This window comes from Lissotriton helveticus, chromosome 7 (genome assembly GCF_964261635.1).
Source record: "Lissotriton helveticus chromosome 7, aLisHel1.1, whole genome shotgun sequence".
Classification (NCBI taxonomy): Eukaryota; Metazoa; Chordata; class Amphibia; order Caudata; family Salamandridae; genus Lissotriton; species Lissotriton helveticus.
In genome coordinates this window covers 994,462,632-994,486,307 of record NC_136068.1, presented here as the reverse complement: position 1 = coordinate 994,486,307, position 23,676 = coordinate 994,462,632, and positions in this window count along the sequence as shown.

Here is a 23,676-nt window from a genome sequence, read left to right as displayed (position 1 = left end):
GGAGGGCCCTTACTCTGCGCCGGTGGCGTCATGAGTCCACGCGCGCGGGGTGGCTACCAGCCTAAGGAAAGCGTGAACTACTCCTACCCGCGCTCCTTTGCCTATTACCTTGCCCCTGGAGTTCTGGGCGGGAACCTCCATAGGATGATGCCCGCCCCCTCAGACCTCAAATATGTGCTCACCGATAATGACCTTACCGCCACAGGCCAGCATTGTTAACCGACGATCTGGCCTCCCCCCTCTAGCCCCTACCTAAGGACACCCTCCTACTTTCAAAACCCTCTAGCCAGGCCCAGATATTGTCAGACCATAGGACATTACCCTCCTCTGTTAAATGAACTCCGTCCTTCAAGTAATACTTGTCGCCCCAGATGCACCCATGAGGTATTGACTGTAACAAGGGGGCTCGAAACAACCTATCCAACCGTGTGTTGATCCTCTTTACCGAGTGATTCAACGCCCTGACCGAATGTCCCCCCCGCCACTGTAATCGAGGTATGAGTTGTGACCATACTAGTGTGCAACCGGGGCAGGTCCTAGCCATCCAACCCGCCGTTGAAATAATCTCCTCAATCAGAATGCGCCTACCCAGTGTTGCCAAATCATTCTCCCCAAGGTGAAGTATCACCACTGACGGTGGAGATTGCCGGCGTGCTAAAAGCCCCTGGAAGAATCCCTTAAACTCGTGCAGACACAACCCCCCTCTGCCAAAGAACATGATGTCCAACCCTAGTTGTGCCGCCCTTTTCCTCCTGTCACCTGACATAAAGACACATTCTGCTCGTTTTACATATGAGTGACCCACAATCCAAACACTGGTCTTCATCGTTTCCTGGGTGCCGCTCCGTGCTGATGTATGTTGCTGGTGCCCGGCGACAAATTCCTCCCCTGCGTAACAGGTCTGAGAAACTGTAAGAGAGCGGAAACAAACCAAGCGTGAGCGACATGTAATCATAGCATGTCAATCCGTACATAACGTTTGTAGCATTCTGAGGACCATCTCCCAATTGTCTTCACTCTCTCCACTGGGAGGCCCCCCGCCACCGCCTCAGTTGCTGCCCCAATCCTAAAGGAATGAGAGCCAAACTCTTTAGGGTCAAGACCTGCTTTCCTAACCCCCATCTCTAATACCTTCCTGAATTGATATCTGGTCAGGGGGCTCCCATCGGCGTGACAGAGCAATGCCCTGCCCGCTGAGCCCACCAGCAGTCCGTGCAATAATTCCACGTGCCTTACTGGGCAGCAAGGATTGGCGGGGGCCCGTTGGAGAACTATGGTGTGGCCCCTAGACTCCTGGTCGATCTTTGACTTTGGAATAGTTACCCACATGGTGTCCTCCCTTATCGTCACGCTAGCCCTTTGCAAGCTGCCCAGTAGGTCTGACTTAGAGCCTGCCACAAGTTCGCTAATTCTCAGCGCCCCATAGAATGCCAAAGAGAATGCTGCCCTAAAAAGAAACACCTCCCACTCCGAGCTACAAACAGTGTCCAGCGTGGCCAGTAGAGCTGTCAGCCGGGCTAATCCTATGGGCTTTCTCTTATCCTTATGATGGCCCTGTATACGGCGCCATCCCCTCAAAGCCTTACGTATCATAAAGGTGTTAGTGGGATCCCGGAAGCCCCTAGCCTGAGCGAAGAATGACACCGCTGCCCTATGTCTGTTTGCCGCTGCCACCGAGCGTCCTTCCTTATGCATCCATTCTAAATAGGCTGCAAAGCCATCCTCCTGTGCCCAAAGTACTTCCCATTGTTGTCCCAAAAAAGAACGATAAGACAAAAACGCCCCTTCGTAAGCCGTCTTGGGCCTGGGGGCTAGGCTAGCGACCACGAGGTCCTGTAATCTGGGGCACCAATCTGCCAAAGTACTGCTGGGAAGTGCGCTGGCGAGGGGTCTGCTGTAGGAAGATGCTCCCTGAAAACCTGCATTTTGAAGCGAGAGAGGGAGTCAGCTGCATTGTTCAGAACACCTGGGACATGCTTGGCCTTAAAGTTGACATTCAATTTAAGGCACTGCAACACAATTTCTTTGATCAGACGAAGTATGAAAGGACACCGTGCCCCCTGCTGGTTGATACATTCCACCACCGTCATGTTGTCTGACCAAAACACCACTGATTGATTACATAGGTGTTCGGGCCAGACCATCAGTGCCACCCATATTGGGAAGAGTTCCAGGAATCCAATGTTGCTGGTCAGGCCCCATGTCCCCCATACTCCCGGCCACTGTTGAGCGACCCATCTGTTTCCTAGAATGGCGCCGAAGCCCACACTCCCGGCAGCATCCGTCCACAGGCCCAACTCTGCTGATGTTGTCAGCGGGCCGGGCCAGACTACCCTGCCGTTAAAATCCTCCAGGAATGCCATCCATATAAGCATATCCTGGCGAATTTCAACCGACAGTCGAGTGCGGTGGTGCTTCTCCCTCAGCCCCTTCATTGCCTGCGCAATAGAGCGAGAGAATGGGCGAGCCATGGGGATGATCCTTAGTGCAAAGTTCAATTGCCCTACCACCTCCTGTAATTGCTGCAAAGTAACCTTCTCCTTCCGGAGGCATAACTGTAGCGCTGTCTTGAATTTGTCCACCTTGTCCCTCGGTAATCTAAAACATCCCTCCATTGAGTCAATCTCAATGCCCAGGAATTCTAAGCAGGTGGTCGGGCCAACAGTCTTCCCGGGCGCAAGAGGGACTCCAAAAGCCCGCATGAGCACGCAAAATTCCTGCAATGCCAGTGCACACTCCTGAGATCCCGCTGTACCCAGGAAGAGGAAATCATCTAAATAATGCATGACCCGCTGATGGCCCGTCACTTGCCTCATGGCCCATTCAAGAAAGGAGCTAAACATCTCAAAGTAAGCGCAAGATATAGAACAACCCATAGGCATGCATTTGTCCATGTAGAACATATCCCCAAAGGTGAAACCTAAAAGATGCTGATCCGCTGGGTGGACTGGGAGGAGGCGAAAGGCTGATTCTATGTCTGATTTCGCCATCAGCGCCCCGGGTCCCGTGGCCTGTAATAAGTTAACAGCCTGATCAAAAGAGGCGTACTTAACACTACAGATACCCTCGTCAATGGCATCATTCAGTGACGTCCCCCTAGGTGCTGACAGGTTATGGATCAATCTGAATTGCCCTTTCTCTTTTTTGGGGACAACACCTAGTGGGGAACACACAAAATTGGGTACTGGCACTTCAGTAAAAGGGCCAGCTATCCTGCCTAATGATAGCTCCTTGTCAATTTTGGCGGCCACAACAGCCGGGTTGTGCTTGACTGACAATTGATTTCTACAGTGCGCACTGCCTGTGTATCCCCTGGCCGGGATCCTAAAGCCCTTAGAAAAACCTTCTTGGAGTAGGGTGGCCGATGTGTGGTCTGGGTATCTGTTCAACCATGGAATCATTGCCACCACATCCACTGGAGTGGGGGGGCCTAACCTGTTTGTCTTATAGTGGCTTTCCCCTACCCCTCTGACCTGTGTTACCTTGCTTGGACCTACAGGTAGTTTCTGGATGAGAGGGGTGCCCACAGGAGGAACATGCATGTCTAAACTTACACGCGGCCCTTGTGCAGGTGCGCCTATTAAAATCCCAGCACACCCCTTTTTTCTCTGGCCCACCTGCCCTAAACTTCCCAGGTACCTCACTCGTTTGGGGGGGCCGAAAGGGCTGTTGCGGTCTAGTGAATACCTTGACCGCACCGAACTGAGGGGGAGGTGCAGTATCAGAGAACTGTTTGTGCCAAGCCATGGAATCTACCGTGTCCCATGGCAATGATCTATTGAATTCCAATGCCTTCCTGAAATTGACATCATAACCCTTCCATGCTTCCCCAGAGTACTGTTCACTCCACCCCACAATCCTGCTCGAGTAGCATGCCAATGCTGCCTGTAAATCTGGAGGACGCTCAGCTTTAATTGCAGTGAATACAGCCCATGCTTTCATCCAGTTGTTGAGAGTTTCCTCAACCCTAAACCTAGTACACTGCGCCCTCCATTCGCTTGGAAGCATCCATTCTTTTAGTGCTTTTGCCTGCTCCATTTCCCTATTATCTAACAACAAAGAATAAATGTACACGTATTTATCCGCCCAAATCATCTCTTTCACAGCTAATGACACATGCTGAGCCAAATTCTCGCTCCTGGAAGGTAGAACACCGTCCCCCAAGAGCGGCAATGCCACTTCCTTACCAAGTGCGGGCACCGGGGGCGGCTGCCCTTTAACTCCGTCCAGCTGGGGAACATTTGGACCTGCAAGGGGAGAAGATATTGGCAAGGCAACACTGTCGGCGACCGCTGCCGATCTGAGTTTTTCCACAAACTTCGCCGCCTCTGCTGCATGGTCTGCAGAATTCGGGAAAGCTCCCCCTTTTTGGAGCCATGGCATCAAGGCCGTTATCTGGGATAACAATTCAGGGGGCATTGACTCTACATTACCCCCCGGGACAACAGGTACCACTGGGGTTATGCCCGGTGGTACTGGCGCAGCTGGCAGGGCGGGTGCCGGGTGTGGCACGCCTGTGCCCGGGATTGTGGGCACCGGTATGGGAGCAGGCCCAGCGTCTACTGGTTGACCTGTCGGCACCGGCACCACGGGGGCAAGGGGTGTAGGCATAGGTATATGCAGGGGTGGGACGTCCGCCGGCGGCGCGGCAGGTACCGGTTCTACTGGCCCCGGGATGGGGGGAGCGTCCCTGGGTCTCTTGGACCTAGATTTCCCGGGTGGGGTGACAAAATCCCCCCTTGGCACTGGTGCCACCCTCTTGCGGATCGGCCTACCGGATGGGCCCGGGGTATCGCCATCCCTCTCATTCAACCGTGCTTCAAGCTCATTAACTTTCCCTAGCTGTTGCTTAATTTCACTCATCTCCCGCATCATGGCCCGCATCACAGCCTCCATGTTAGACCCCCTTTTTCCACCCCGCGGACCTGGCATGATACCGCCCCAAACAACCGCAGCCTACTCTCTTAATATCACAACCGGTCAACTATGTGTACCTTTTTGTTGGAGGGTCACCAGGGGGCTTTCAGCACCATGCAACAGGCGACCGCAACACTAGCGGCTTGTCCGCTTATGTAAGGGGGTGAGTAAACCTAATGTAGACCCACCCGGCGGCCACCTGGAGCTATGAGTGCTAGCCCCCCGTACCCCTCTTACCGATCAGTCCTGCGTCCTCGCCGGCGGTAATGATCAGTGGTCCCCGCCCAAACCACGTTGCGTGCTGAGTGGCCTTAGGTCCTGTCCGCTAGAGAATCGCACCCCAAAACCTCGTTAAATTGCCTGGAATTGAGACATGCATTAGCACAGCGTAATGAAACAAGGGCAGATTTAGGAAAAAACCAGTGTGAGTACAAGGAGACAATTGAACCCCCCTGTTCACCTCCCTGTTGCTGTGCACCACAAAAGAAATATCAGCACAATCAGCCCCAATCACCACAATATCCCTCCTATAAACGACCTATTGCACCATTAATGTCGTTAAATGTCAGAATAGGGATGCGTATCACCAGCCTGTAATAAAAGGTGGGCTGATTGTAGGGAAAAAACAGACCCCTCGTTTTTAAAAAACACTGGAGGCTTGTAATTAACAGGCAGTGTCAATCATGTAAATCAAGCAGCATTCTAAGATCTATAAACCTTAATTCACCTTGTTTTAAGGATATGTACAAATAATCACTTACTAATTACACAATACATTAGTGAAAAAACATTCCATAAATGTCACCTCGTTTTAGAAAATTGCACTTTGTGTTACATCTAGCATAATGAATTAAAAATAAGCACTGCAATGTAGCGTGAACAACCAGACACATACATGCCACTTTGTTTTGTAACTTTTGCACGGGGTCTCCCCTCCAGGTGGTCGACCCTGCTTCGCTCCCTTCAATGCGCGCGCTTTTATTCTGTTACAAATTGCCCACCCCGGCTTCTTTCGCCGTTCTTCCAGGAGCGCGCCAAAATTCCCTGTTCAGAAACAATAGCGGCGCTTTGCTAACGTTTGTCTGGCTGCCCCTCGGCACGCACTTACCCCGTCCCCCTCCGGCCTGGCCAGCGAGCTACCACTGCCCCTACCCGATACCTTATTGTACCACGCTTCCTCCACCGCACGAGCGCGCCAAAGTACCGGCCCTGCGTGACGCCCTCACAGGATTCAAAAGCCCCGAGTCTCCGCAGACCGCGATCGGCGAGGCGACGCACTCTGTCTCTCTCCGCGGCCTGAAGCAGTCCGTTCAATCCACACTCGATCGGCCTTCGAACCTGAAAAATAAACGGGGAGAAAATTACCAAAACTAAGAGGCCCCGAGCGCGGGGCACAACGTTCAGCGAGGGAGCGTCCAGGGACAAGGGGGTCTCCTGGGCGCTCCCCACCTCTTATTCCCGAGGGGCCGGGCGGCCCCTCCTAACGCCTGCCCCCCCTGACCCGGACCCACTACCTTGGATCCGGGTCAAGAAGGCCGCCGGCCAATCGGCGGTGGGCCGCGCCCCCAGGGCACGCCCCCACCGCCGAATGACAACAAGGGGAAGAGGGGGGCGACGGTCGCCGCGCCGCCATGCGTGCGGGGGGGCCGAGGGCCCCCCCTTTTCATAAGTTTCTGAGTTTTTGCCTTCGGACTCAACGAGATTATCGGGTCTCAGCCAAACATTTCCAGCTATGTCATTCTCACTAGCCAGGGTCCTCGACGGATTAGCAAGGGCGTCTTTGACTGCGGATGGGCATGTTTCTCGCAAAACCATTCATTTTCAGACTCTGATGTGATTATAGTTCCTTCTTGCTGGGTGACTATTAATGACCCAACTCGATAGCTGCAGTCTGTCTTCCTTTGTAGCCCTTGTTTGACTGACACTCGATCTCCTTCATGAGTGGATGGGGTTCTAGATTTCTTCAGAGCATCCGCATGTGATTTCACTTCCTTTTGTCTTTTCCGGTCAGAGTCAGCAATGTCCTCATGTTCAAAGTCATGCATATCAGACGGTAAGGCATTATCTGAAATGTGTGTCCTGATTTGGTTCCGAGACTCATTTGCTGGCTCTGTTTGTCTCACCCACTCCCACTCGCGTTTGGGAATGTTGAACTCTTTGACCATCCGGGCATGTGCATGTTCCTCTCTCATCCCGTTTTGTTTTGAGAAAGATCTATCTCTGTCAACACATTTTGCCTTCCTTGCAGAGTGATGAGACAGTCCCTTCCTAACATGGTTGGTAATGTCCCATATGTTCGTTTTCCTTCTGCAAGCCCTTTGAGTCAGCCTCGCTGACCCCATCCGGGGTGACGGTATATTATTCATGTCTTGATATAACTGTGACTGATGTGACATGTTGCGTGGCGGGGTGATCGAATATTTTGGGTCATCGGCATGAGATATGTTGCTCTGGACAGGGAGAACGTTCTCTGTTTCCATTGTGCGTTCGGGTGATCGATGCCATGGGCATTTTCGTGACCTTGATTCTGTTGACCCGAGTGATTGTACAGACAGGCTTTCTGAATCAGAGGGGTATTTTACTGATTTCCTTTGAGAACGTTCTTTTGGGTGTGTCTTGACTGGTAAGTCCCTTGAGATGGAAGGCTGTGACGAACTGCTCTTGGAGTCAGAGCTATCTTTGGGACATTTCTTTGGGTACATCTCTCGACTGGTCTTCTGTGCTATTGCAGTGGAGAGATTGTTTGATAGCCACGCGTTTATTTCTTTTGTTTGATCCCAGGGTATTTTGTCTCTATCTCTCTTGCATGATGTTAATTGTCTCCTCTCAGTTTCCTCGTTGTCACGGGTGTCTTGAGTGTGTTTGCCTACCCCTTTCCGGTGTCTGAGTGAATCACCCCTTCTTATGTGGTTTGTTTCTTCTTCTCGCCTGTTGGGTGCACTGACGTCTGTGCCATGGGTGTGACGTCTCCCACTGCTTGATGCTTCTTTGGACTCGTCTGCGAAGTTTGATGAAAAATGGGTTGCTCGGGTGTGTTTGGGTATCAGTTTCCAGGGTTGGCATGACTGGTCCAGTCTTCTGTAATTTGTCTTTCCTTCATACTTGTTGAGCAGGCTGTCATCTGTTCCATTGGTGTGGTCTGGCCCACTTGATGCTTCTTCAGAGTAGTTTATAACGTTTGTTGAGTGACTCCTTGACGTTGAATGACTCCTTGAGGTTATATCAGTGAGGCTGTCATAATCCTGGATCATCCTTGTCTTTTGTTTGCCATCCTCCACTGTCTTTTGTATTGTTGAATCAGAGTATTTCATGTCACTTTGTCTCTCCTGCTGTCTTATCTCTAGTCTGCCTTTGCCCTCCCTCTTTCTGGTTTTGTTTGTTTCTTGGGCTTTATTCACAGACATGAGAGATATCTCCTTTCTTTTATCTTCCTTTCTTGCATTAAGGTGCAATTCTTTTGACAATTTTCTTGCTTTGGCCCGCTCTCCAGCTTCGGCCCTCCTGATGATTTCCTTTAGCGAGAACTACCTTTGAAGGATCTTGCGCTGTGTGTCAGGTTTTGAACAGCCTTCGATTATCGGGAGTCAAATTGCTTCCTCGTTTGTGAATGTATTGAAATGGCAGCAGTGCACCAGACTTTGTAGCCTAGTTATGAAGTTTGGTGATGATTCCCCGGGTTCCTGCCGTGCTGCTTTGAAGACGATGCGTTCCTGATCCACGTCTTCCTTTGTGTTGAAATGAGCGCGTAGCATCTCTTTGAGTTTTCCATATGTCTCTGTGTCCTTTACTGAAAATGTTTTGATTAGGCGTCGGCCTTCGTGACCCACCAACTGAAGTAGTAGTAGCAGCCATTTTCCATCTCTTCGCTCACCGGTTGTTGCAAGAAATTCATCCAGGGACTCCAGCCACCGGTTCCATTTGGGACCCAGACTCTCGGTGCCGGTCTGTGTCACTGGGGGTGGTACTCCAATGCAGGGGTTAGATCTTTGTGTGTCTTCGTTCACCGACATGATGGTGGAAATGTGCTAGTATGCAATGTCATAGGATTGTTCACTATGCTTCCTGTACTATTGGCTGACCTTCTTCGGTCGAGATCTTGCATATAGTTGTTTTCCTTTGATTTCTGGGGAACTCACTTACAGGTGATCACTGTATTGTGTCCGCCAGCTTCACCTTTCCCTTATGGAGATGTTCCAGCTTTTTTGTCTGTCTCAGTATGTTTCAGTGAGGTAGACTTGGATTGCCTGAGTTCAAAATGGTCGCCACTCAGCTGCAGGTGATTTATGCTTCCTCAACACGGGTACTTGTCGACGTTGACTTCTTGTTCCTTTTCTCAAGACTTACGCGGGTGACCAGTCACTCTTGTTGATGAGAGGAAGCTTCCCAGACACTTGTTCACTCGTGTTTCTAGATCATTTGTTTTCTTTCTCCCTTTAGTTGCAGTTACTTATCTTCACTTGGTGCTGACAATTTATTTTGAGATTTGCACTTGCTCGTGCTTGTTACACTCGGGATCTGCATTTGCTTGTGCTTGTCGCATTTGAGACTTGCATTTGATTGTGTTTATTGTGCTCAAAACTTGCATTTACTTGTGCTTGTTGTATTTAGAACTGGCATCTGCTTGTGCTTATTACACTCGGAACTTGCATTTGCTTGTGCTTGTTGCATTTAGGACCGGTATTTACTCCTGCTTGTTGCATTCAGGATTTGCATTCGCTTGTGCTTGTTGCATTCGGGACTTGCATTTGCTTTTGCTTGTTGCCTTCAGGTCATGTCTCTACTCGTGCTTATTGCTTTCACGATTTACATTTGCTGGTGCTTGTTGCATTCAGGATTTGCATTTGCTAGTGCTTGTTGCATTTAAACTTTGCATTTGCCTGTGATTATTGCATTCGGAATTTGCATTTGCTTATGCTTGTTGGATTCAGGTCTTGCATTTGCTTGGGTTTATTTAATTCGGATTTTACATGTGCATGTGCTTGTTGGACTCAAACTTTGTATTTGCTCGTGCTTATTGACTTCAGATAGTTGCATTTACTCGGCTTATTGTCTTTGGGTTTGCATTTGCTTGTGCTTGCTAGCAAATTTCACAGTTGCCTGACTTTAAGATGGCCGCCCAACATCCCTAACAGGGGATAGGACCCGGGCGTCTGACTCTAAGATGGCCGCCGTCTGTGAAACTTGTTCTCAGCGAGATTTGGCTCTTTCTTACATTGTTCAGGCACTCGGCACTCAGTTAGAGCACTCACCAGGTGCATGGGCCCCTTCCTGGGCACAGAGACTTCCACTGGCTTCCAGACCTCAGTGAATGGCACAAGTGTGACTGGGGTGGGCTCCTGACGTCACAACCTCACAATTCGCACCTCACGCTTCAGGGGTGAGTACCCGATCCTTCAGCGCACGATTACGCTTGCACAGCACTCCACGCAGCTCTCCGGCCACGGAGCTTCGGGTCCAGAAGCACTTCTGACGGCTCAGGCTCCGCCGCGGGGCTCCCTCGGGCGCGTTTATCGCGACAGTGATTTCACGCTCACGCCACCCGGGGACAGGGTCATGCAGCTTCACGGGATCAGCACCGGGGGGGCAAAGTGCGCTCGATCCCATCCTCGTCACCAGCTGTAGTGTCTCGCGGGTAATAATGACACTAGACTATATTTGCTTCTTCAACTCTTTATTCTAGATGCACACTACTCCCTGTCCCTACTCTAACTGCCTTTTCCTTTGCCCCGCTCCTTCCTTTCCTGTCCCTCCCACATCTCCTCCCACTAACTACTGGACTGCTACATCACGTTATTACAGTTATCTTTTTAATAAAGAAGGTGCCATTATTTATGCTGATGTAGTGTGCTCTAACAGTACCACCATGCATGAAGACTCTAAAGTGCAGCAAATGTCAAAGAATAAATGGCACCTGGTCAACTTAATGTTAGTGTTGGAGATTATGAAAGTGAATCAAATGCTTCAATATGTTGTGAGAACTGCTTGTGTCGGAGCCAAATAATGATATTGTTCAGGCCCACGCTAACACAGAGCCATTAGCGCAGCCAATGACTGGTATATAGATGAAATGGGTATATTTATATTCGCAACGCCTATACTGGGATCTTACAAGGGATCCACCAGTACAACTATATATAGTGGCATAGTAAAAAATTGTCTTGCAAAAGAATTTCTAGATGATGTTCTATGGTGGCTATGCAGTTTGGGATCTTACAAGGGATCCACCAGTACAACTATATATATTAGCATAGTCGAAAATTGTCTTGCAAAATAATTTCTAGATGATGTTACATGGTGCCTATGCAGTTCGGAAGATAAATACACTGTTTATAAAAGAATCCCAAAGTTTCTAAAAGGATGTTTTAGAATGACTATTAACAAGGCATCCATATTCATGATACCAAAACTTTTACATTTAAGGAGGGTCCATGGTATATCATTGTTGAGACCCTTCTTATCACTTTGTAATTGGAATACCCAAAGTTGTTCCTTGACATACAGATATATCTAAAAGGTGTGGAGGAATGTATGGTTGCATCAAAACAGTCAAGCAGATTTCATTCGATGTGTGTTTGAGTGATAAAAAATTATTTGTAAGTTTGGTGGACTGTTTGTTGCATCTTATATTGCTTTTGTGTTCTGAGATATGTAGTTTGACTTTGCGGGTGGTCATGCCCACATACTGAAGTTGGCACGGACACGTGACAAGATAAATACGTTTGTCACTGTTACAGTTTGTGTGTTTAAATTGAGACCATGGTGTTGGTGTTCCAACGTCAATCACTGTTGTATGTTTGGTCTGCGGGCAGACTGAACAAGACCCTCATGGAAAATGCCCTTGTACTGGAGGCAGATTCCACAAGGTCCCTGCAAGTGAAATGGATCATTGTTGGGTTTCGTGTGTGCACCAAGCTATCTCTCAGATTGGAGCTCCTCTTTAACGCAAAGAGTGGTAGAGGGATGTTCTCATTAGTAATGTTGAGGATCCTGCAATGTTTGCGTATTGTCTTTTGAATCCCATTGGACAAAGCGCTAAAAGTGCTGACACATGTCAACTTTGATGTACTCAATTTAAGTACTCGAGGCTCCAAGAGTGCCTCTCGATTGTTATTGGCAGCACGTTTCCAAGATTGACGGATACGTTTTCTGGGGTAAGCCCTTTGCGACACTTTTGCATCTTTTTTAACATGGGAAAAGTGACGTAGAGGTGGCGCAAGGGGCTTATAAATAAGACCCTGTGTCCTTTCCCTTGACGAGAGAATAATGATGGGAGTCCCTTCTCATGTTGCTGCTGGAATCATCTTCTGGCTTGCATCCTCATCTTCCATGCCTGCAAAGGCCCTTCACAGACTCGCTGCTTCTTCTGGCTGCATGCTGGGCGTGCATTGCCCATTTCAAAGTCCCGCTGGGAGGTCAGTCACTAAGGCAGAGTGCTACTGGCGCTCTTGTGCCATTTAGTAAACAATAGCTACTATTGGCATGCCAGCATATGCTAGGGTCTGCCAGCATGGTACTGTTATTTAGAATATCTCTGATTCAAAGAATTGATCTTGAAGGGTAGGCAGAGAGGACAGAGTAATATCCAATGCCATGGTGGTGGTGAGGAATACAGATATGTAAGATATTCTGCATCTGTGAAGGGAGAATGCAGAATGGATAGTGAAAGAAAATCTTCATTTTTGTGAGATGGGACGGGGCAGAAGGAGGAGACACTGAGAAGGAGAAAGAGAGACACAGAGAGAGAGGCACAAGAAAGGAAAGGAGAGACGTCTATTCATGGAAAAGGGAGCTAAATATGAGGAGAGAGAGAAACATATCGGATGTGTAACATATATCAGTAACAGAGAATGGTAATTTTGCACTGGCATTTGCACTGGCCTACATTTTTCCCAGCGTGGCAATTAAAAATGTATTTTGGGCAGATTGTACGGTGCGAATGTTGATTCTACACTGGTTATTCAGTGCAAAACGGCTTTATTGAAATCTAGGTAGCACATGATTTCTTAGATAGGCCAAGGAAAGTTTGTAAAAACCGACCAGAGCAAAAATACGGATTGTTACTGGTCGATCACTAAAATGTAATGTGGACATTCATTGATATGTGTTGGAGGTGTTCTTTTTTAGCGCCCTTCATTCAGAACAAATGTCGTAACAAAGTTGCCCTTCCTCAGTGCAAAGTTATGTAACGCGTTGGGACTGAAGGGATGTGTGGTAAATGGTTCTGTTTTAAAGAAATCGAATTACTATGAGATCACTATGGTGAAGTCCTATTGCACAGCTGCTTTCCGTGGAAGGAATCTCTGAAAACCGCTTTTATTCCAGGCTGTTTTTCAGGAAGTAAAACATCTGTATAATTCTGATAGAGCGCAGGCTCACATGCTCAACATACTCACCTGGGCCCATATGTGTATATATACATTAAACAGATAAACCTACACTCAAATCAATTGGGGTTTTACCGTTTGAATTTTTACCATTTATCTTAACAATCCAAGTTACTGATAACTATAGTCCAGAAAGATCAAGGGAGTTAGAGAGAAAATAGGTAGCAATAATAACATTTAGCATTTCATAAATAACCACAAACTCGGAAAAGTTTAAAATCTTTATCAAAGTAAATCTTTGAAAACTTATAAACATGAAAACTCTAATTAATTTCTTATTTTGTTTAGACTAATGCAGATTTTAAAACATAAACATTTCAAAATAATTTGGAGAGAAAATGTCGTTAAGCATTTAAACAGAGGATGGGTAAGAGAAAAGGGAAAAAACAGTACAATGACAAACCCACACTTTATAGTTACCTAACGGTGTGATGACCAACCCTGGTCATAGGCTGAGTCAAAGAATAAGGATCCCAAAGTATAATTGCCAGCAGGAAAGAACAGGTGCAAGCCAGAATCAGGACAGGTTACGGACCAAATTGTATCAGGATAGGACCACCACAGGCTAAGGCCAGCACCACAGTTAAAGTTCAAAACGCCAGCGTTGTAAACCCTCTCTGCAGCTAACAGTCGAACACCAATTGGGTCATCGATCTCCTCCCCAGAACCCAGATTGGGTTATTGAATCTTCTGACAGAGTGCTCCGCCAGCAACTCTGCTCCCGATCACCTATTGAGTGCGTTGGGTCAGTGACAGGTTAGCTATTCGGACATGTCGGACAATCTAACTAACTAAGCCTACCCTAGTTATACCATTTTTCAGGTCAGTGTACCACCCCCAAATGTTACAAATGTGTGAATCCCACAATTTTATTGGACAAGAACGAGGAGTGGCCATCACACCATACTTTTCTAGAAGCAACTTGTCAATCATGTATTCAAGTCGTTCCCTCCCATAACTTTATCTACCCATGTTCTTTATTCCTCCCAGTAGTGAAATGTATCAATAATCATTCTAAAACAATTTAATCAATTCAGCTTCCTCTGGCAAGGCAAGTTCACTCTTCTCCGCCTTCCATGTCCGTCTTGGCCATGATTCAAGGCTACAGCTTCTGTGGCTTCAGGACATTTGTCGCACAGGCGCAGTTTTTCCACAGATGGAGTTCAGCAAAGCATTTAGGCCCGTAATTTTGGTAACATGTAAAAATAGAAAAGAAACAGTTTTAGAAACACAGAATACATTAATGCACTGTATACCACTTCTTTCTACTCTATTTCCATTATTTTATTTTATACTATTGCATTAAATATTAAGCGAAACAAACAGCTTAGCAAAGCAGCGATGCAAGCTTCTTGCACATTAGGATGCATAATAGCCATCTTAGTTCTATTGCGCAGAAGCAAAGGTTTTCCCACCAAGCATGTCACGTGGGCATGACAGACGCATGCGCAGTAGAAAATCCCGCGTAGCAGCAGCCATTTTACTGCAAGCAGATTATAGTTAGTAAAAGCACCTTGGCAAGCTTCCCCTAGATGCTTAATATGTCATGTAATGCAATATTAATAAGACAGAACATGTTAGATAGTACATTAATATTGTTATCGAGAGGGTTGAGTACGAGCAAGTCACTTTACGTGTGAAACCGTGCTCCATCAATTCTATTTGCTTTAATATGGATATATGTCTAATTAGAAGAAATACTAGCCAGGTATTTTGCTCGCAACTGGGAAGAATTTCGATAGAATAATATTCACATTCATTAAAGATATAGGGCTAGATGTAGGTAAATAGGATTTAACGATACTAAAATACCGAATGTTACCAATTCGGTATTTTAGAATCGGTAAATCCTATGTAGCTAATAATTCGGTAAAAATTACCGAATCATTAATATTCGGTATTTACCGAATCGGTATTTACCGATTCGGTAATTGCCATTCATTCCTATGGGCCTGGAGGCCCATAGGAATGAATGTCAATTACCGAATCGGTAATTACTGATTCAGTAAAATAGGGAAAGAGTCAAGGGTGGCAGGGTGTCACTTTGACACCCTGTTGCACCCCTGAATAGTGCTTGTGTGCACATGTGGCACACATACATGCCCTAAGGGCATGTATGTCTGTCACATGGAACAGGTGTAAATGCACAGATTTGCATTTACAGAGGTATTCGTTATTTACCACCGACTAATAGTTGGTAGTAAATAACGAATCCTTAAAGCACAGAAGCACTCTTCAAAGTGCTTCCTACATGTCATTTACCAATTCGGTAAATACCGAATCGGTAAATGATGATTCGGTAAATACCGAATCGGTAAATACCGATTTGTTATTTACCGAATCCTCTCCTACATCCCAAATGCCCAATACCGGTCGGTAACGGCCGAAATTCAGCAATTTCGGCCGTTACCGAATGGTATTGAGCCACCTACATCTGGCCCCAAGACACTTACATCTTTAAAGTAATAATTAGTAGTAATCAAATGTTTTTTGTTTCAGTTGGGATATTGTTTATAAAGATTCAGGGTTTGGTTTATAAAAACCAAAAATCTGCAGCAAAAGCTTTCTGATATTCATGCATGCAGACTTCCTACCTTCAGGGCCGGATTGACTACCGGGCAGTTTGGAATGCTGCCGAGCTGGGGGCTAATTTCACTGTGGTGGGGGCTGATTTTGTTCATGGAGACCTGCGTGTGCTTCGAAATATTTAAAGCAAAACGAATTTCCTTTAGCACACGCAGGTCTCCATGATCGAATTCAGCCCCCAGCTCAGCAGCATTCCAAACTGCCCGGTAGCCAGTCCGGCACTGCCTACCTTAAAGACGCTTTGTGAATAAGACTTTGGTATTTGAAAATTTCCCACGGTACATTTTAATTGTGAAAATACACATCAAACACACTTGCTAACTTTTTTAAAATTAAAAACAAGGAATTATTTTTCCTATAGAGAAGCCCCTGTTTCTACACCCTCACTGATCTGAGAGGTGCTCCCTTCCCACCCTGCAAATGTATTTACCACCATAATTGACATGCGGCTATCAGTACCTAGGACAAGTTGTAGGGCATAACAAGGTAAAGAAAGGGTTTGAAAGTAACCTTAAATGCAGTGGTTGATATGATCTAAAAGTAGCCCTGGAAAATGGATTGATATCAGCTCTGCCCGGCACCATGTGAGTTGAGTGTGGTAAATTATGTTTAAATAGTGTGGCTGTTCCTTTACAACTGTGTGCCAGGCTGTACTGCAGGTGATCCCAATATCTAGCTCTTAATACAGCCCCCTGATCCTCAGACTACCACTGGCTTTCCATTGTACCTCCTGTGGTGAATCCAGCTGTGCTCAACCGTATTATTTGTAGGTGTAAACAAACTTTGAGGGTGCTCCATGCCTACAATGCCAATTTCGAGTGTGAAAATGACCTTTGTGACTTAGTCAGCTTTAATGTGTAATTTTGAATGTGGCCCACAATGTCTTATACAATCTGATCCATTTGACTTGAGTGTGGAACTGACTTTTGTGAAATGCTGAAGTATTTTTGCACATTGTTGTGTGTTTAAGTCAGTTTTAACTTGCAAATAGCTTTCGGAATTGGTCTTTAATGTAAACAACATTTTTTTCCATTTCTTTCTTCTCTTTATAGAGAGCATACGACATACATATTCAACATTCATTCCCATTTACAATATTAATATGCAGTTGATTCGACCAGCACCCTTTTACCGCAAAATGCACACTTGAAATGTATTGATGAAGCAAACAGTTTATTGTTTCTGGTGCATATCATCATGCATAAAGAACAATTGTCGACAACAAGTAGTATTATTCAATTGACAATTGATTAATCCGTTCGAAGGAGACATTTTAAATTATTATCTCCAAAATCTAGTAGAAAAAAAGCCAAGTCCCATTCCAATTTAATAAAAACAAATGCCCACAAAATTACATTAAAATGCCTGCCATTGCTGGACCTATCCAACTTTGTTTTCGGAGGTCCATGACTTTAGCTTGACAACAATTTGTGCAAGATGCCATTGTAAAAATATGTACATATCGAAAGACACCAGTGAATATTTGGAAACAATTCAACCCTGAGACTAATAGTAGCACTGTCCTTGTCTATGGAAAGTTCATTATTAAGAGAGACAAACTATTTAATATTACAGAAATATGATGAAAACCATACTACAGGGCAAGTGTGTTACCATATGAAGAACAGTACAAGATCTGTATTTTTAGAGTGATACTGAACAAATCTAAAGCGACCGCAGGAGCACTCTTCCATGGAGATGATTACTGAGCGGTCTCTCGTCCTTTGTGTCCTGGATTCAGCAGGCTTATCATAACCAATTCACCTCTGGCCGATGACTCCCATTGAATCACACGGATTATGATAAATTCATCTCTGAACTCGTTCTTTCACGAGAGCTTCAAATTCCAGTTTGCCCCACCCCCTGCAAAACTCGCCCCTTTTTTGTTAAAATATCGTTCTTGAATTAAAGCTTGTGTTGGACAGGAGGAAAAGAAACGTCAGCAATGAACAGAAAACGTAACAAGGAAGTACTGTCGCGATGCCTTGTAATTTAATAAATATCTACTTGATCACTTCACCCTGTGTTTGAGAAAATAGAAGCAAAGGTTCATGCAAGGGGTTGGTGTACGTTGTTGAACTGCAAATCTGCGTTTCCATGCTATGCGAGATTCAGCACCGAGTTTCCCTTCCTCAATTAATTTCCCATTTCAGCTTAAATTATTAAGCCTTTGATCGTGTTAAAGGAAGACAGCCATTTCTGTTCCAACAGCATACAAAAATTTATTTCTACCCAAAAATGTATTTACATAATGATTTGCAGGAACAACATCCTCATAAAAGAATTAAATAAACACGTGATGTTGCATGATTCTATGTTGAATCACTCTATACCACTTAATGTTTGTCTCTGTGGCAAAGGGCTGAGGAGGCAGAGGGGCGAACAAAAAAGAGTTAGCAGGAGGCCGGAACCACAGGACATGACAAAATAAATTGAGGATAGACCCTTATAGGTGGAGTTAGAATTACATGCCCCATAAAGCTAGTAATCACTTGATGTTGGTAGTTGGCTTTACTGCCTGACAAGCAGATATTGAGGTGTGAAGCAGGAGAGGGTATGTGAAGGGGGCCTGAAGGAACAGTAGAAGGATGAATGGTGAAGCCTAGGTTTGAGGGATTAGAGGCAAATCGGGACATAATAGTACATTCTAAATCACTGTGCACTCTTCAAGGTTTTCTAGGGCAGGCCTCACCCAACAGGTACATTGCTTTGCATGACACAGTTGAAAAGAAAGTTGACGCATAGGGTAGTTTGGGTGCTAATCAGTTCCCTATTAGCTCTGAGTATTTGGAAGGACGAAGGTATGAGTATTATACAAGCAGCCCTCCACAGGATGCTGAAGGCTTGTCCTTGTACCTTACTGGCCTTCTATTACCTAGATGAGCATTAAGCACACAGAACCTCGCCCTAGGGAGGAGCGTGTGGCGGCAAGATGGCCGCGTCCTGAGGAGGCTCCGCAGAGTCGGCACTTTCACCGACGTGAAGGGACCACTAATTGGATTTGTTCATGCCTCCCTGCAGCAGCGATAACTTCGGAAACCGCCAGGACTGCAGTGGCGTGCTTTCCGACCACCGGTATGTGACGACAGGTTTGTTTCAGTCACATTTGTTATTCTGCCTCTTTACCTCAATATCGCAGCCGCCATTTTGAGCGCGCTTCAAGCAGCACAAAAACATTTTTCCTCAGGCTGCTGTGTTGGTTTAATTACGCTTCTAAGAATGAGGCTGGAGTGGCAATAACAGCCTTCTTTTTCCTTCCATTTCAATGCTGCAGACACCTTAGCGCTTCACTTATGATACCTTCTGGGCGTAGGCTGTCTCCTTTTATTTTTTTTCTTTATTTCATCTTAAGCTTACCATACTGCCACCTGATTCTGAAGACACATTTTTAAATGGAGTAGGCATTTCTTTAAACTCAACAATATCAACATTTGCCGCTGTCTGCTTTTCATGATGTTTTTACCACAGCATTGTTGACAATCGCATCCAGCTGTCATTCTATGAGCACTGACATTAATATGCACTAACCTGCCTCTCTGCTTATCTGAATAGCATAAACAATAAGCAGTTTCCTCCTACATTCTTTGTCTTTCTACATTGCTATTACGCTCAGGCACTCATTACTCTGATGTTTTTATCTTCAATGAACTTCTTGAATCTGTCTCATTTGCCAAGAGAGCAGTAACTCCATTTGTATTAATCCTTCTTTCTGCTACAGTTGGAACCTGTTCTAGTGGTTTGCCCTTGAACTGATTTTTTGCTACTTCTTACCTAGTCCTTTTGCGCAAACAGATCCTTTTTGCAAATTCATTGGCTGCCCATTCATGTTTTTTCTACACCTTGAATCAACCTAGCCTACTGTACCAAAAAATCCAGTTTTTGGCCCTTAACGACTTTAATCCTCTTTTTGTGTCTCTGCACGTATGTCATTATTCTGCGCCCACTTCTTTGTACCAACGTGGATATCACGCAGTCCACTAAATCACATAACAACTCAGGATCTGCTTCAAGGGGTTGTAAAGACTCTTCCAGTAACAACAGTAAATGTCTGCAGAAGGATCCCTCCTCTCCAACTAAATCTCCTCTTCCCATCACGCTAGAGGATATTATGGATTATTTACGTCTCTTTTGTCCATTTATGTCAGACACTAACACCACCCTTCAAAGAATGGAAGAAAAATGGTCTGGCTTAGATATGAGACTATCTGATGTTGAACAAAAGGTAAGCGATGCTCAGGACGTCATTGCGAAAGTATAGTCTCTTACTCAGGAAGTCAATCAACTGAAAAAATCTACAGAGGATTTAGAAAATCGGAATCGGCGCAATAATCTATGAATTTATGGAATTCCAGAAGGTTCCGACATGATCTCCTTTTTGAAATTGCAAGTTCTGCAGATTGTTGGCCTCCCTAAAACAGTAGACTTTAATATACAAAGAGCTCATAGATTAAGACCCCAAAATGCATCCTCGGCTACCAAACCAAGAGGTATCATCGCCTACTTTCTGCTATACTCTGATTTAATTGCTATCCTCACTGCAGCCAAGCAACATAAGCAGATTTTCTGGTCAGGTCATAAAATATTGTTCAGTCAAGATGTTTCTAAACAAACTGCTACCAAACGTAAGGCATTTCTAGATCTTAGACCGGCTTTGAAATCTATGAATGCTCGCTATGGCCTAATACATCCCTGCTTCTTCAAGGTGACTTACAAAGATAGAACATTTTCATTTGATGATCCAGCTGATCTTCGGAAGTTGATCCATACCCGCCAAGAAGAATATATGGAACTGGGCAAACACTAATTGACTTTTTATGGATTTCTAATTTTTCTTGTTATTCAGTTTTGGTCAATACATTTTTTTTCTACACTGATGTTAATTGTAAATTGTTTTTTGTTGTTGTTTATTTTAGGTTTATCTTGTACTATTGTTGAAGATCCCTGCTTATACCATTCCTCTGTCTACTTATTAGACGTATTCCGTTGATGTGTTCCCCTAGATTCTGGTAAGCTCCTTTTCTCATTGTCTTATTGTCTTTTGTGGTGGTTATTCCTTCTTTTCTTTCTTTTCTCTGGCACCATTTTGCTTATCTACCCTTTACTTCATTCTCTTCTCTTTCCATATTCTAGTTTATGAATCTTATAGTTTTCTTGTTCTGTCCTGGTTCTTTTTTCAGTGGTGGTCGCCCGGACCATTTTCTTCTTCATTCGCCTTTCTATATACTTACTATTTTTTTAATAATTCTTTAACCTTTGCCTCTTTTTTCCTACTCTTCTCTGACTGTTCTAATTTTTTTCGCCTACTCTCATTCTACTTTCAGGATTGAGTGATCGTATTAAAAAGCAACGTGTTCTGTCTCATTTAGCGAGATTGGAAAGGCAAATGGCTTTATTGCAAGAAACACATTTAACTGTACAAGATCTGTCTTCATTGCGTAAACAATGGGTAGGAGAAGCCTTTTGCTCTCCAGCTGTTAACAACAAAAATGGTGTTGTAATTTTGTTTCACAAATAGTTGACCGTCCAGTTACAAAATGAGTTTCATGACACTAATGTAGATGGTTGTTTTTAGATAGCACTGTTAACAATGTACAGCTTTCTTTTTGTGATGTGTATGGCCCTAATGGTATTGATTCAACCTTTTGGAATGATTTCTTCTCACTACTTTCCTCGCATGCAACTGAAGATTTAATTGTGGGTGGCGATTGTAACCAGCTCATGGACTCCTTTTTAGACCAGAAATCACAAACCAAATATGTTCCCAATAAGATGCAAAAATCCTTTCACAAAACAATCTCTTCCAGAGGCCTTATAGATTCCTGGAGAATATTCCATCCTGAATCCTTGAATTTTCTTTTTATCCTCCAGTACATGCTTCAAACTCTTGCATTGATTATATCTTCCTCACTCAACATGCCTTCCAATTTATGACTAACTCAGAAATAAGCTCTATCCTTATCTCAGACCACGCCCCGTCATTTTGGACATGGATTACCCTTCTCCTATTCCTGCTTCTCAACGCTGGTGCTTTAATAACTCTCTCCTTATAGATTCTCAGTTTATTGATCATGTTACGCTTTTCATTGAAGACTTTTTTCACAATAACCTTAACTCTGCCCCTGATTTTCTTTTTATTTGGGATGCCTTCAAGGCTGCTGCTAGAGGTTGTACTATTAATTTTGTATCCCGAAATAAGAAAAAAGGTCTCTCACAATCATCTCAAATACTTAAACAAATTAAAGAGCTTGAACACCTCGGCTTTACCACTAATTCCTCTGACACACTAGCTTCTCTTATCAAAGCCAAAATGCAATACAACAAACATTCCTCGGACTATGCTTCCAATAACCTTCTCAAATGTAATGCCAAAATGTATGGCAGGCATAACAAAGCAGGCAAATCACTTGCGAATTATCTTAAAATTAAAAAGCAAAATTCTAAAATTATAGCCATTACTGACTCTCAGGGAGTTTCTCAGTCCACTGATGCTAAACTCCTTGACTGCTTCGTCCAATACTATTCTTCCCTCTACTCTACTCTACACTGGTCTTTGCTCCCAGTGCATGACTACTATGCCTGGCTGTTTGCATTAAGTCAGGAAATACTTGCTGCTACTTGATATACCCCTGCTGCTATTTTAGAAACTAAATTTTAAAACTTAAAACTTCGCTGTGTTTTACAATCATTTGCACTTGACCTGCTTTCAATTCGTATCATTTGCACTTTACCTGTTTTAATTCGTACTGTGTAGTTCCTTCAGTGTTTGCTGCCTTCCCTGCCTGTGCCCCGTTCCACCATGGTTTTTCCCGTTTGCGTGGAGGGCACGTTGGCAGACAGCTTGGTCCCCGCTCCCATTGGCTGGTGTTGGTCAGGTGGGGCGACTGACTCGGGACCTGACATATTTAACCGGGACGATTGGAATCCTCTGTTGGTCTTTGCTCCCAGTGCATGACTGGCTGTTTGCATTAACTCAGGAAATACTTGCTGCTACTTGATATACCCCTGCTGCTATTTTAGAAACTAAATTTTAAAACTTAAAACTTCGCCGTGTTTTACAATCATTTGCACTTGACCTGCTTTCAATTCGTATCATTTGCACTTTACCTGTTTTAATTCGTACTGTGTAGTTCCTTCAGTGTTTGCTGCCTTCCCTGCCTGTGCCCTGTTCCACCGCGGGTTTTCCCGTTTGCGTGGAGTCCACGCTGGCAGACAGCTTGGTCCCCGCTCCCATTGGCTGGTGTTGGTCAGGTGGGGCGCGGGACCTGACATATTTAACCGGGACGATTGGAACCCTCGGTTGGTCTTTGCTCCCAGTGCATGACTACTATGCCTGGCTGTTTGCATTAACTCAGGAAATACTTGCTGCTACTTGATATACCCCTGATGCTATTTTAGAAATTAAATTTTAAAACTTAAAACTTCGCCGTGTTTTACAATCATTTGCACTTGACCTGCTTTCAATTCGTATCATTTGCACTTTACCTGTTTTAATTTGTACTGTGTAGTTCCTTCAGTGTTTGCTGCCTTCCCTGCCTGTGCCCCGTTCCACCGCGGGTTTTCCCGTTTGCATGGAGGCCACGTTGGCAGACAGCTTGGTCCCCGCTCCCATTGGCTGGTGTTGGTCAGGTGGGGCGACTGACTCGGGACCTGACATATTTAACCGGGATGATTCTCTCTGCGCATAGCAGACGTGCGCAGTGGGCGTACGCCGAAGTTGCGCCAAAGTTAAGCCCGTCTGTGCCCGTCCGCGCTGAGGACGCGCCAGGAGCGGCTGGGCCACGTTTTACTC